Here is a 15,671-nt window from a genome sequence, read left to right on the forward strand (position 1 = left end):
GTGGTTACTTGACAGATCCTTCGAATATAGGTCTTAGGCTTCAATTATGCCTTGCTATGAGCAGGCACGTGAAAGGAGCATCCCAAATGAATAGGACTTCTTAGGACTGTAGAAACTGGGCATGCTATTTCCTTGTTGCTACTCTTAGACTGAAATATTCATCTTTAAATTGCCTCTGTGTCTCTAACTGGGTTGTCTGGCTAGCTGACAGACAAATCTTAGTAAAAGACAGACTTGATAAATATGCCAGGAGAAGAACTTAGTCTTTCTATACAAAGAAAAGAATGGAAGAAAAAAATTTGGAAAAAAAGAATAAAACAGGAGAAAATACAAATTGCTCAGCTGCCCTTGCTCAGTAGAAGACTTCTGGAAAAAGGCAGTAAGAAAAATGCCAGTGCAATCAATGCCATTTAAGCCAAACAAACCCAGGTAGAATATTTGGGCTGTCTCTTTCCTAGCCTGATGTACAGACTGATCTTCTGGCACCTTCTAGATCTAAGCAGGAGAAGGACTATGAACAAGCCAACTCCCACTGAAGTTCTGGGAAAGACTCTCCCAAGTCCCATGCACTGAGTTTAGGTCACTTTCCATTTGTCCCCTGATGTCCGAGCTCAAGGGTAACTAAGGGTATAACTAGAACCAAAGTTTCCCTACAGTGTGTGAAGAAAGATGCTTTAAGCAAAAACAAACTTGATATTCTTCTGTAATCACATGTCTCCAGAACAGAGTTTTAAAAAGTCCTGGGATGTTCATGATAAACTGATGAGAGTTTTCAATACCACCTAAGTGCCTCAAGTCTCTAAACTAGCTACCCCAGGCTCCCCCTACAATGAACAGATTGGGCGCCTCTGGAGGTCCCCTAGGATCCTGAGGGCGTGAGAGGGGAGGGCTTAGTCAGCGCACGGATGTACCTGTCTCTGCTGACTACAGAAATAAGATATTTAAAACTAGATGGGAGGGACTGGAAACTGTCTCCATAACTTTAGGTGCATCAGAAGAATTTTTTTTTCCTTTGGGGTGGGACCCAGCCATGTGATAGTCATTGTGCCATCTCCCTGCAACACTTCCTGGCAGGGTACATTCAAGGGCAAAGCATAACCTGAAAGCCTTCCACTGAGTCATATTTCTCTAAATCTGAGCCCACAGATAAGTGAAGTTGTTATTCTTAACAGCTTTTGCCCAGTTCACAGAGGTAAATGAGATAATGCTTGCTTTTATGCGTATGCGTATCCTGCTTCTGTTAGCAGCAGGATACACACGGGAATTAAAAGGAATTGGCTAAATTCCCTCAGGTTCAGGACTCCAGTCTGAAAGATTATGGTTCCTGAGCTCTGGCATTACCCTGTCCACAAATAAATATAAGAAAAGAAACAGCACTTTCAGATGAGGGTGATGACTAAAATTTATTCTGCAAATGACCCAGACTGGTCCTGAAGATTGATTAAGTGAATTTAGTTCTTTCATCAGTAATTTTTCTAGAATATTATGTACTGACCTGATCAAACTAAGGGAGATGGAAGGAAATCTAAAATTATAATTCAGAGGAGAAAAGGTTCTTAGCAACTTTTTTTTTTTTTTTAATTAAAGTGAGGTGAAATAAGGTAGAATGATGCTCCTACTTCAAGTTTAGATCTGTACCACGTTACTAGAACTTAACAGAACATAAAGGTAGAGTCAGTTATTTTCTCTCCAATTTTCCTCTTTTGAGATACCCTCATAAGTCAAACCAAAACAAAACACATAATACAGAACACATCACAGTTGAGATCACATTCACCAAAATGTGAGTGAGCCAAAAAACCAGGACTACGTCCAATGAGTCCTTAGCAGTGGTAAGCAGCAGAGCCTTGGGAGTCAAAGAGATGGTGACAGCTCCTTCCAGGCGTTAACCAAATGCACCTGAATAGACTGTCCCCTATTTTTTTCCTACTGGTTTATTTCTCATTTAAAACCATGCCAACTTGCACACCAGTGTAAAAACATTCTCCAGATTTAACACATATTACACACTTGGGTTAAGTCCCTTATCACAGCCAGCCTGCTGTAAACCATGCCTTTTCGCTTGACTATGCAAGAATACATACAACCACCGTTTTCATAACATTGCCATAGCCCCTTCCACTGAACTGCTTTCCTGGAATTCTCAATACAAGCTGGCAGTGAGAAGCCTTACTGACCATACCTACTTTCCCACTGATTTTCCTGCTCTGTGTTAGTCTGCCAGGATCTGTTGTCTTGAAGGGCTCTCTTAGGTTTCTTTGCCAGTAGCCTGTCAACTGTGAGATACTGTCTGTGACTTCTAGGTCAATTAATATTGATGATCTTCTTCAAGAAGAGATTTACTGGTATAAAATAGTGACCTTTCCTGAAATACTGATCTGTACGAGTCTGGCAAAATGATGTTCTTCCCATAGACACATGCATCTCTAGTATCCAAAAATGCACCCGTTACCTTGGTGCACAAGGTGATTAGAGAGACAGTAGGAAAAGAAAAACAGAACAAATTCTACCCTAACAAACAGCACAAGAACACAATGCAGCACACGCTGGAGTTGATGAGCATCTTCCTTTTAAGTTAGTTGTGCCTTTTATCAGGCCCTGAGGACGAACTCAGCATTTATCAGACTGGGTTAAAACCTCCTTGGAGGCTATAGAAAGGCTGTTAGAAAACATGGTGAAATGTGATGAAACATCAGAACTCAGATCTGCCAGCACAGAGGAGAGCGAGGCAGCGGTAAGCACAGGCTAAAAATATTTGCCCTAGGGTGCCACCGAATGCCTCCAGGAGCTGGCAACAGCTCCATTCCCCCCACACTGAGATATGGTCATTTATGGCCACAGACAGCAACCCCAGCCAGCCCTCAGCACCCTGTTCCTGTAGGGCTGAGCCATCATGAGTGCAGGGACTAATGATAAATGGACCACCCTAGTTCTTCAGTTGGAAAGGATGTAAGAAGCTCTGATCTTTCCCATTTGTGGGTCCTGTAGCGACAGAAGAAATGTGCTTTCCTTGGACAAACATTTTAAAACTGCTTCCTGAAGTCAGTGAAGTTCTACTATGTCTCTGCCTACAAAGCATTTTGGACTAACATGTTCAAAGCATGTGTCTTAATCCCCTGGATGCCTTTGACCTTGAAAGGATGACACTCTGAGCTTAAAGGGTGCTGATTCTCAGGGCCAGCTAATTGCAATGGGATTCGTAGCTGCCCAACACTTCCCTAGCTGAAAAACACTGTGTTAATGTCCCAGACCAGATCCTCAACTGCAATAAACTTCCTTCAGCTTCCAGTAGCTGAAGGTACAACTTGTTTTGCTATGATACTAATGATTCCCTATTTCAGTAACTACTGGAAAAGCTTCACACATGACAGCTTAGTTGTCATACTCTGAAGCTCTCAAATAGGACCGCAAGTCTATTTGTTCTCATGCAGCCATTCTACACTCTATCCTGTGTCATACTATCCACAGATGGATGAGCTAAACTTGGGATTGCTCATACTCAATATTATACAAGATGTTTTATCTACCTTACTTGGTTCACCCTAACAATGAAAGAGTTTTAGATGTTTCTGATACACATTGCAGAGCAGAAATCGTGTCCTTGGTCCACGCGCTGAGTTTGCATAACTGGAATGGAAATCTCAGGTACCCCAGCGATATTACTTCCAAGTCTCCATCTGTTGCAACTTCCTTTTGGCCCAGAAATTTTTCAAAAATAATCTTCTTGCAACACCCCTTTTCCAGACACAACTACTATAATGAAGTAATTGCTCTGATGTTCACAAAGACTGAAAGATGCTTTACCAAAAACACAAACAAAAAAAAGAGAAGTTACATGAGTTTTGGCTGAAAGTTCAAGTCTATCTTTACATCATTCAATCTGCTTGCCCATCTCTCCCTGATTTTTGAATAAGTGGGCATAAAAGTACTTTAGCTCATGTGGAACAGTGCTGAATGTAACAGCCTCTGCTGCTTCAGCAGCCAGGCCATTCCAGCTCCAAGCCTCCCTCTCCAATAATTTACAGTCATTCCTCCTTACAGTTTATTACAACAGAATATGGCTCAAGTTGCACTGCCAGAGGGTCTCAAAGTGAAAGAACAACTATTTCGCCTGGGACTACATTTATATTTTTTGAACCTGCCGCTCTTATACTTCACTGATGGCTCTTAATGAAACAGCCCATGTTCCTGTATCTGCTACAGAGGGGGGAGACTGTGTCTGTGGGGTGAAGACAGCCATGGAAAGTCATTAATTTAAAGCCTTGCACTGACCTGATTCACTTCTCGTCAAAAAAGGGATGTGTCTGTTTCTGGATCTTGCACCTCCAACTACTGAGAATAAAATCCTTCACAGCAGATCGATCTATCTAGGAAATTTTCTGTGGAGCCAAAATACTGATGAGAATGATAGCAGTGCAAAGAGTAGTCAAATAACAATTTAACAGGAAGAGGTTTTTTTTTTTTTTTTTTTTTTAATAGTCCTACTTGTTTGTAGATCCAGTCTAGAAAAAGAATCAGTTCCCTTCCCCCTACCCCACTGACACTTATATCACAAACACTGCAGAAAATGAAAAGGTTTCTTGAGCTGAAAGTTTAAATTTAGATTTTGCTGAAGAAAATTTTCAAAACAGAATTTTCTTGGAAATTTACTGGGTATGACATACTGGTAAGTTAAGTTATGAAACTGGAGTATTACATTTTTTTTAAAATAGTTTTCATGAGACTATCTGCTCTGAGTAAACTTAGAACAAAAAAAGAGTGATGTTTCATTTAGAAGTACCTGGACATTATAATCCAATCTAATTGACTGAAAATATGAATGTCAAGGGTAATAAAAAGATATTGTTAATTTTCAGCAGTATGCACTGCATCTGGGAAACGTGAGACTGAAGAGAAGTAAATGTTTTCAAAATGGAAAGTATTGCTAAATGTGTGGTTTTAAGTAACAGAGCTGCCAAACTGAAAGTGATCTTTCAGCTTTCAGTGCAAGGCATCCTACGGACATGTAGGGTCCTTACTGAGCGTTTGACTGATCAGACCTGCATACACATGCCTCTAAAAAGCATCAGGAGAAAATTACAGCTGCTAGATCAGGTAACAGCAGGCAACTGTGTAATGGCTATTGCTTTTCATTCCTCTGCACACACAAAGAGGGCATATTTTTGCCTAAAAGCTGCGGTAAGATCCTCAGTGCCCCCCTGTGCTCCAGCTCCACCTCAGCGAGTTGGACCATTTCCCTGCCCACCTTACAAGCAGGTCAGGCAAGGCATGACAAAACCTCTGCAAAGGCGGTCGGGATGTCCATGTGTACGACATGATCTGCTTCTCCTGTCTCCTGCACAGACCCAATGACTGTTTTCTTGTCATGGAAGGAAATTAGGTTGGTTTGTCCCAATTTGCTCCTCACAAATCCTCATTGGTTGTTACTTGGCAGAGTTATTTTCTAGGTGCATACACATACTTGTCTGATGTCTTGTCCTAGTATTTCCCTGGTAAATGAGTTAGAGGCATTTATTTCACGGGCACGGAGCATGCCCTGGACAGATCTCTCTTAGATCAGAGAGCTTTCTGCTCCATCCTAATTTACTGGTAAAAAGACTCCCATCAATATCATCGTTGCTGGCAGGATAAACTGATAGTATGTCAGAGCTGTGACAACATGACATTTCTGTTGAATGTGTCCCTAGCACACAAGGACTTGCTGAAGCTATTACTGCCAAAATAGGTAAAAGAGAGTAGACATGCTGCTGTTACAGTTACAGAAAGCTTTGACAGTATTCCAAGCTAAGATTAATGTGAAATGAGGTTATAAGACAGCATTACCAAATAAGTACAGCATCTGATTACTGAACAAATACAAAATGGGAAGCATTGGACCACACATACACACCATGGACCATCCATTAGTTGATATTTTCACATGTCTAGATTATGATTTGTAGTGAAGTAATAACCCACATCCCCAGCTGCTATAAATCATAGTCAATAGCACTCCACTGATTTATGACATCCGAGACTGTCCCTGCACATTACACAGCCCCTCTCAGACTGAAGGGTGTTAGAACACTTTACAGCCATTTCAGCACCACCAAAATGTAATCACCGCTAAGGTGGAAAAAAACAGCCATGCAAATTATGAGAATTCATAGGTAATAACCCTAAGAGAAGAATTCAGATTTGTGATTCTTGTGGGCACCTAACAAGAAACAAGCTATGAGTTCTCATTTTAAAAGGGAAATTATGAGTATCAGAGGTTATATTCTTTTTCTGAAATCTGACTTTCAAATGCAAAATATGAACCAATCTGAAGTATTCCCTATCAAATTTGCACCAAAAGAATAATACATCTGGGCAATTCTGCCTTTGGTACAAGTAATATTCATAAGTTATATTGCTGGTATGAAATAACTTGCTTTAAGATGCCTACGCTGGGTACCAGTCATGGCAGCACAGAGATGGGTTTCTCAGCTGGGGGTGCCCTGTCCTGTCTGCTGGAGCACCTCCTTTCATGCTTACATGGACAGTGCATTTAGCACCTACAAATCTGTTTTCTGATTCAGTGTGAGGGCTCCACTTTAGTAAAACATTACTGGAAAGTATCTTCTGCATTCATTTGTAATGCCACATAAAACCCAGTTTTCCTCATTTGGCTTTTTTTGTTCACCTATGTGTCTCTAGAAAACTGTTGCGTTTCAAGACTAAATCCTCAGTTGCTGCAGCAACTCACATCTGTTTATGACTTGGCCCTGATCATTTGCTTTAATAAGGAAGTATAACAAAGCATGCCAAACCACATCCCTCCTATGCTCTGCAGCACTGATTTGCAGACCCAGTAATTCTTCTCATGATATGGCCATGTTGTGGTCTCCCCTTCAGTGTACTCTATGTACTTTGCATTAACTGCTTGACCATCACTGAAAATAAGCTGCATCCATCCATGGATGCTGAGCTACTTGCTTTAGCACTTTGGGGGAAATAGGGGGAAGATTCCAATGACAGATTTGGTGTGTCAGGGCTCTGCTTTTGGAAAGACTATAAAAAAAACTACAATCTTGTATGGCTTAGATGGTAATGACTGGTTTGGCTTGCAAAAGAACGTTGTTATATCCACCAGCACAGCACAATGATTGATGACATTAAGACAGACTTTTGATTATTTCTTACATAAAATGAAGGCGCCCCTGCACCTCACTTTTCAGTAAACAAAACGACCTGATATACCACAGGAACCCAGATAAAAATCCGGAAAGGTTGTGATTTATCAAATAGAAGGGACTGCAAAGTCTGGACATCAGCAAGAAAGTCTCTCTAGAGCAATACTGTGGACTGCTTTTCCAAAAGACTCAGTGTCCTATCCACCAAACCATATCATCTTGCTGAAGATTAAGGGAGAGCTGAGCAAATACAGACAAGCTCAGACGAAATTACAGATTTTCCCTGTGAAGTGTGGGGAGCCTCCTGGCTACGCTTTCCAAAAAACACCTGGTTTATCCTATTCCCCCCCAACTCATTTCCTTATTTCCAGACTAGTTTCTTGGCTAAACAGTCCCTTCTCCAGCTGAGCAGGCTGCCCCCAGGCTTGCCACTGCGAGCACTCCCCTCCCGCGCCTGCCCGAGGCAACGCTGCACATAGTGTTGCTCTCAGTTTGTTAGGTTGCCCCAAGAACAAGCCCATCTCCCAGCCCATGACTGAACAGCAAAAGAAAAGTCTGTCTGCAATTCCAAAAACAGAGCTACAAATGACGAAAACAAAGATAAAACATTTCCTTGCCAAATGCTATCAACCTATCCCAGAGTTGCAGTTCCTGGTGCAGTGATTACACAAAGTTCTTAACTCTCTTGTCTTGTTACTTTGATTTTTGTTTTTTAAATACATTTCTAACCTGCGTGGTTATTCAGGACAACTGAAGCTTTAAAAGTTCATTATCCTTAAATAAATATTTAAAAAAGTAATACACAATTATTATTTTTCCTGCAATCCCATGACCTTTCTTCCAGTTTCATAACTTTGAGAACCTAACTTGTAACTTCTGAGAGCTCTGATTGGGAAATACGTGTAAAATAAGTACTAATGAATTTCTCTGTAAATAAGCACCATGAGAGGTCAGGCAAGTCTGCAGCATTTCTGCAGTTCAATTAATAAATTCGTTTAGCATGTCCTAGTAAGGGGTTAAATCACAAAGTTTTTGTCAGCGTTCCAATTCAGTCCTTTCAGTAATTTCTGGAAATCAGTTTAATACTTTAAGTTATTAATAACTTTTATTGTCTACTTATTCACAGCAAATGCATAAGATGACTACTTCTAAATATTGACATCATAGTCAATTAAACATGACAAAGTTGCTTTTATTGAATGGAAGTACTGGCAAGATGAAAGCAAGTGTGTATCTGTGAATTGCCATGTTGTAAACTTCAGCAAATCAATGGTCATACTATGACCAAACAGAGATACTGTTTAAAAACAAAGGTTAAAAGAAATTTAAAAACAGTTAGTTTCTTTATGCATTATGTTCAGTCTCGAAGGAAACCTTTATTGCTACAGAATTATTATCCTACTGCATCCAAATGGAATATAGGAAATTAATTTAGATGCTGTTTGGAGAGAAAATATGCCCATTGACCTATATTCCTGAAGAGTAATGAACGATAATGAGTTGCGAGATGAAAAATGTGCCTCTGGTAGATGAATTCTCTGCAATGATTCGGTTCAGGACACTGCAAAAACATTATCTTCATTAACATTACTATTAAATGAAGAGTACTTACAACGTAAAAGAGGTCCCTTTCGTCCACACAAGCCTCTCACTGGAGATGAGAAACTGCTCCTCTTCCCAGCGTGCTCAGGAGTGGACCCCCTCAGGGATGGGAGAGCCATGGCAGCGAGCTCTGCATTTTGCATCAGTAACTCCACCTGTTAAGCACAGCCACCAGCGGCTCTTCTCCTACTTGGCCTACAACTAACATCCCCAGGAAGCATCTCCACAACTCACGTTGCTCAGGTGGCCTGCCTCTCTCCTGACAGCTTCCTGCGTGAACGTGCCCTGCTGGGGTAGGGGAAAGCAAAGAGCAAGCATTTTCAGTGCCCTTCCCCTAGACCCGTGCATACAAACAATCAAATTTTCAATACATATTCAAACTGAGAAAAGAATTAAAAGACAATTCTGGACTGTCATCACCTGTAAGCATCCTGATTCTCTGTTGGAGCAAAGAAAATTTGCTTTCGATCCAAAACAGAAGTTAAACATTTGAACATGAAGTTAACAATTTTAAACTGAAACATATTTGTAAATTCTCTTAAAATTCAATTTAATTTCACAAATAGTTTCTGATTAACTTAAAAATAGGAATCACTTTAAAACAAATCCAATCTCCCGTCCAACTCTGGATGCACACTGAGAAGTAGGCTGGACAACATAGCGTTAGGATGCGAAAACACACATGTGCCCAGTGAATGGTAGAGCCCTTACCTGGTGGAATGTGACCTTGTTGGCCATATCAATTATTTAAGGATTGGGTCATCCCAGCTCTACTGGGGAGTCAGCTCTGCCTTTCTGGGGACCCCAGTTTGGATCACCTCACCCTTACGGCTGTGTCTCCCCCAACAGATTCACCCTGCCCGAGCAGGGATGTCTGCTCCATAAAGGAGACACTAAGGCCCAGAAGAAGCATGCAGAAGGCCCAGAAGTACACAGGTACATTTAGCCAGTTACAGACACCAGAAGCCACAGACAATTACCAGTTTTGCTGCTTTTCACTTAAAAGCTGTGTGTTTTCTGAGTAATGGATGCTTACTGGTCCCCTTGGATGGTGGCTCACTCACAGAAGCTTGCAGATGAAACTTTTAGCTTGCTTTTGCTATGTGTTTGCTCTTTTTAGCATCTAGTCCATCAGCCACCTTTTCTCTCTGCACATCTGCCTCTCCAGTAGAAGTTATTCTTTTAATGGTGGTCCAGATATAAGTACCTGATTAACCTCAAGTTCATAGATTAATCTTGTGCCTTCACTGCACGCACTAAGTGACTTCCTAAATAGAGGTCTCCTCCTGGAACAAAGCTGTAACTTGAAAGTAACCTCTTAATAGTTGTATGACCTCCTCCAGAATTGATGCATATCATTAGACATGCAATCCCTATGAAATTGCTACTGTCAAAAGACCTTCATTTTGCTTTCAAAAATAAAATAAATGTGAAAGGCAACCTGTCAAGTGTTCAGCAATCATATGCATCAATTTCATTTACAGGAAAAAAAAATCTACAATTATTTATCCTTTGTATTAGATTAGTATATGGCTTCAGCTGAAACTGGAGTCACCATATAGCCAGTCTCTGTAAAAACACACTGTGAGAGTTCTTTCCTGCTCAAAAGACCTGACAATGTAGAGATGGTGGCCTTCTTTTCCCTTGAACCAAATATGGCACTGAATTTGCCAATATTGTCCACAGTTTTTGCCTCATTTATATCTGCGTCATCTTGCGACATGTTAGAAGCTCGTCAGCTCAGAAGAGAAAAAAATTCCATATTGTTTGTTTGGCTTATTTTAAAAATGAACACAGACACTTCCCACACAAACACTAACCAATAAACACATCTGCATGGAAAAAAAAAGTGTCTTGACATAACATCCTGACCAATTCTACTTCCATTAGAAAGGCTCATAAAGCAAAGAGCTGCGCATTTCTCTGGTCCTCAGATATCAGATAGCAGGGCTTTTCTACCCTGTTGAAGGCAACCTTCAGGGAAAAGACCTGCTTTCGTGAGGTAGTTGGGAAGCATTGGGCACCATTTTAGTGGGATGCCACCAGAATAGGTGACAAACCTACACGGGGAGGAAGGACAAGGGCAACTGCGGCAGGAATGACTGCACACAGCAGCTGCAGGGACTGGAAATGCCAGAGGTTGTTTTGCTCCCAGCCCTCCTCGCTGCTCTCCCAAGCCATTCAGTTCGTGCCACCCCGCTAACGCGCAAGCATCGGCACCCTGCGGGTAGTTCACCCAGCAGCGTGACAGGCATCCATCGCACATTCGTTCACGAACGCGAATAAATCCGCAGCCACCATCCCCGAGCTGCTCCCAGGCAGCAAGAGCCTCCTCACGCCAAACAGACCGCGCGGCCAAGCACTGGAGAGGGGCCTCAGGATCCATTCACGCCCTTCTAGAGGAGCGAAGACACACACAATGCGACTACACGAACAAATAATCCTCCTGTCTCTCTCACGTTGCTGAGTGTCTTGATTTGGATTGCCACCTTCTATGTGTAAAATTAGTATTGCTGCAATCCATTGCTTTCAGTGGGTATTTCAGGGTATAAAAGAAAGATGCACAGAAAACATTTCTTGCAACTTTGGGTTCAGCTGTATCATTAATTTTACAGACACAGATATTCTAAAAATACTCAAATAGGTAATTATGCTCCTGAAAAAGTAACTGAAGAAAGAACTGGAACCTGTTTGAAGGATATCTCACAGCTGATTTCAGAGATCACAGAGCTCACAGAAAGAGAACAGGCAGAAAACAGTAAGGGAAGGATAACCTTAATGTAATATGTCCACTTGTGCTTGGCAAAGAAAAAAAGATGAAGGTCTGATTTTCTCCTGTCCCTGGCTTTGGCCCAAATTAGGATCCAGCTCGTTCACAAGTGAGCATGTTCATGCAAATAGTACAAATACAGAAATATCTGAGTATCAAGGATCTTCTATGAAGGATCATTAAATGCTCAAATCAAGCTGTTAAAAGGAGTCAAGAAAAAACGTGCTATCAGGGAACAGGAGAAAGGAAGCAGATAAAAGAAAATTTAGTCAGAAACAGACAACATAACTGATAGGAGATAATGAAACTGAGGAGCAAAATTAGCCAGCCCAATTAGCACTTCTGATACACAACAGTTGAGCCACTAGCTAAAAATCAAGCAGAATATATCACAAGCCAATATCAATTTTCCAAGCAAGCAACTTCTGTAAGATTGTAGGGGGAAGTAGCCACAAATTAAGAGGGCTGATAACCAAGGTGTTAATTATTGTGACAGGTACCTTCTGGAGAGTCTAAATGGATGGAGAAAGCGAACATGAAAGCACCTTTACCTCCCACCCGCAGCCCACTTACAGGCAGTCTCAGAGTTGGTAAAATCGGGCAAGGCAGCCCGCCTGTGCCGTTCTGGTGCCTTCGAGACCAGCAGTCCCCATCGTACGGCCTTGCACACTGGAGCTGTCAGGCTGGTGAGACTCTCCACAGCCCCTCACATCCTGGAAGGTTTATGAGTTGCCCATATTTATATTTCATCCAACTTTCGAAGAAGATGCATTTGACATTTGCAACTTGACAATGACTAGCTTTTAGCAAAACAGTTTTAATAAAACACTAGGCTGACGCATTTTGCATCATTCTTAATTCAGCAGCTTTAAAGGCTTATTGAGATTACCACTTAGGAACAAAAAAAGGAGGGGAGAAATTGTCAACCAACATCAGTGTCACTTGACTTCCCTTTAGTCACTATGAATCTGTCTTGTGAATGAACAGAAATATCAGCCTCATACACTATTACAAGCCCACTCCTGAGCAAAATAGTATCAGGCATTTAAGACGAGGAATGACAACAGGAAACTAAAGAAGGGGAGATTCAAATTTGATTTATGTAATGTGAAGTCAACAGAATACTTTACCCAGGCATCAAGACTGGAGTGAAAATTAGAGGTAACCCCTAAGAGAGACCAGTAGAGGAACTCCGGCATTTTGACCCCTGCTCAGGAAATCACTGCTCATCAGGAATGCAACTGAATAAGTGCTTAAGGGATTTTCCTGATTACAGACGAATGAGAGGATGTACTTAAATGTTTTGCTGTGCCAGGCTCTTGAATCAGTGCTGTAAATTTTAAAAAAGACTACTCACCCTGGGCAGAGAGAAGACTGCTTGTTAAAAAGCAGAGAAAAGATGAGCAAAGGCTGCATAGCATCTAGAGGTTTGGTAAGACTTTCTAAAACCTGCCATCATGGGAGAGATGCAAACTTGTCATGAGACATTTCTACCAAGAAGGTCCTCCACCTAGCACTGTTTAGTAGGCCACAAAAATACTACTTAAGAATGCAATTTATTATCCACAATATAAAGCAGGAATGACTTCTTATGCTATTCCTGACACAGGTATAGTGTGGCCTTCAGAGAGAAAATTCAAAATGAATGAACTGGGTTCCAAGTGCAGTTATGCATCTTTTTAAACAATTGGCTGAACTGTCCCTTAGAAAATAAATGCAAAGAATATTCTTAATAGCTTTACAGAACTAGAATCTGCCCAAGTGCTGTCCTATATGTATTTATTTCTTACATATGCCAGTATACTGATTTTTATACTTAACTATTGTGCACTTCCTAAGTGAATGACATCTATATTCTGACATATTGGAAACACCAATTTAGACTTAAACTGCCTGGCAGGGTACCAGCAATAATTTGCCCAGTAGCTTGTGCCCAGTGAAATGAGCCTCTGGAAAATTAGTCTCAGAGGTTTTCTTGCTAACTTAGAAAGAATTTTCAAGAGAACAAGTGCTGCAGATAAAAACTCCAAGTTCCCTGGGTAAGCAGGAAGCACAATAATTGTATCAAAAATTTATTAGAACTAAGAACTTTTGGAGTGTTTTTTGCCAGTACCTGCGCACTCCCCATCTAAGTCCTTTCTTACGAACATCTTTGTATCTATAGCAGCAATCTATAAAGACTGGAATATGGTTATGTGAGGGACTGAAAATTTTTCCTGATGAAAACTTCTGTCCACTGGAAAATATCAATTCATCTAATGAGAAAATTTACCAATTTCAGTAACATTTTCATTTACTTTGAATAATTCCTTTCAAACCAGGCAAAAGGCGCAGAAAGCCATCCCCAAATTGCATAAGGCTGCCATGCGCAGCCAGACCTTCCTGTTCTGCACTGGGCAGGTTTCAGCTTTGTTGATTCAAAGCACAGGCTCAAACCCAGAGCTCCACCTGCAAGGTTGGTGCCCAGCTGCCACCACCACCTTGCTTTTACTATTTTTTGTCTTTTGGGGTTTTTGTTATGACACGCTTTGTCTTTTTCAATAAATTAGAAAGAATACTGAGAAGTCTCACTATATCCTGGCATGTAATTAAAAATGAATTGACTCTTTGAAAGTTATTGCAAAAGGAAAATTGCATCTCCCAGCCAGTCCTAGCCTGAAGGCATGAAGGCTTTACAGATCTAAATACAAAAGACTGCTAATTCAGAAAGAAGGAGAAAACAGAGCAGAGACTGAGGGAACCTGGCCAAAACCATGCAGCTGGTGGGCAGCAGAGCACGGGCTGGCGCTAGCAGGGCTGCTGGCAGCAGTTCTGCAGCCTCCCGGGACCAGGGGCCCGCTGCATGCCTCCTTCGTAACAGCCAACTTCTTCCCCATGTTTGTTCACCACCCTCTGCCACTGCTGCCAGGCGGTGTGTTCCCAGATGCAGTCCTCATTCATGCTGCACATCCAAGCCCCGGTTCAGCGAGGGATTTTCATTCACAACTGCAGCCCTGGGAAGCAACTCCCAGGTTGTCTGCTCCACCACAGCCTGAGCTCCTCCACCTGAGTCCTTCCAGCTTTACATCTTGTTTTTCCTTAAGCTGTACTTGTAATCATGATTTGTCTGGGTAAATTACTTGATTGCCCTGCTGACCTCACAGCTAGGAATTTCTTAATATCAAACTGAAATCTTTTCTTCTTTCCCATTTCACACCAGTGTTCTTATCCTCTTAGCTGTGCTGAATAATGCTTCCCTGGATGTATTTACTCAGTTATTTGTTGTCTTCCCTCATGTGTTTTGCAGGCTGCCTTCAAATCTCTTATCTGACAAGCCACATTTGTCCTGTCTCATCAGTTCCTTTCACACCCTCTGGCCCTTTCACCATCATCCCTGATGCCTGCTTTAGGCTTTCTCAATTTCAGTGTCCCTTATTTCAAGGGCCTAGAAGAGGTTACATCATCCCACAGACCTATTACCCAGATGCTGTCCCATTACATATATACACACACCCCAAAACAGGCAGTGGATTTTCACCATACTGCTGTGTATTAATTGTGTCTGCTGACATCTCCTCCCTCCCCACAGGCTCAGCTAAGTGCTAAGCAACTCTGACATTTTCGAAGAGTTTCTGGGGTGAAGTGGCTGTTTGTGTTCTTTCCCCACAACTACCGAAGCCAAATCCTTAACTGGAGAAAGCTGGCATAGCAGGAGAGAGGATCCAGCCAAACCTTTTTTTCTGTAGAGATGGACTGCATATGAATGAGGCAGAAAAACGTTAAAAAAGAGAATCCTAAATAATTAATGTCCTGCCTGTTTCATAAAGCAAGCTGTCACTGAACTCTTGGTTTATACCTATATGTGTATTTGTATGCCTGGAAATATTGTTGAGAATAGCTATTTTTCTTAATCTAGATTCTGTTCTATTTTTTAATATGTATTATATACAAATTCCAAAAGAGATCCCACAAACTCATTGCCTGTCACAGATAAAAATGAGATATTTTTGTCTCTGCTTTCTGCAGTGATTCTATATCCAGCTCATCTTACTGTTGCAGCAGTACAATAGCAGGCAATGATAACAGAGAACCAGTGTGTTTGTAAGATTAAGAACAAAAGCAGGAATTCAGATGTAGGCTTCTATTGCTGTCTCTATTCTTATTTA

The sequence above is a fragment of the Apteryx mantelli genome, chromosome 22 (genome assembly GCF_036417845.1).
Source record: "Apteryx mantelli isolate bAptMan1 chromosome 22, bAptMan1.hap1, whole genome shotgun sequence".
Taxonomy (NCBI): Eukaryota; Metazoa; Chordata; class Aves; order Apterygiformes; family Apterygidae; genus Apteryx; species Apteryx mantelli.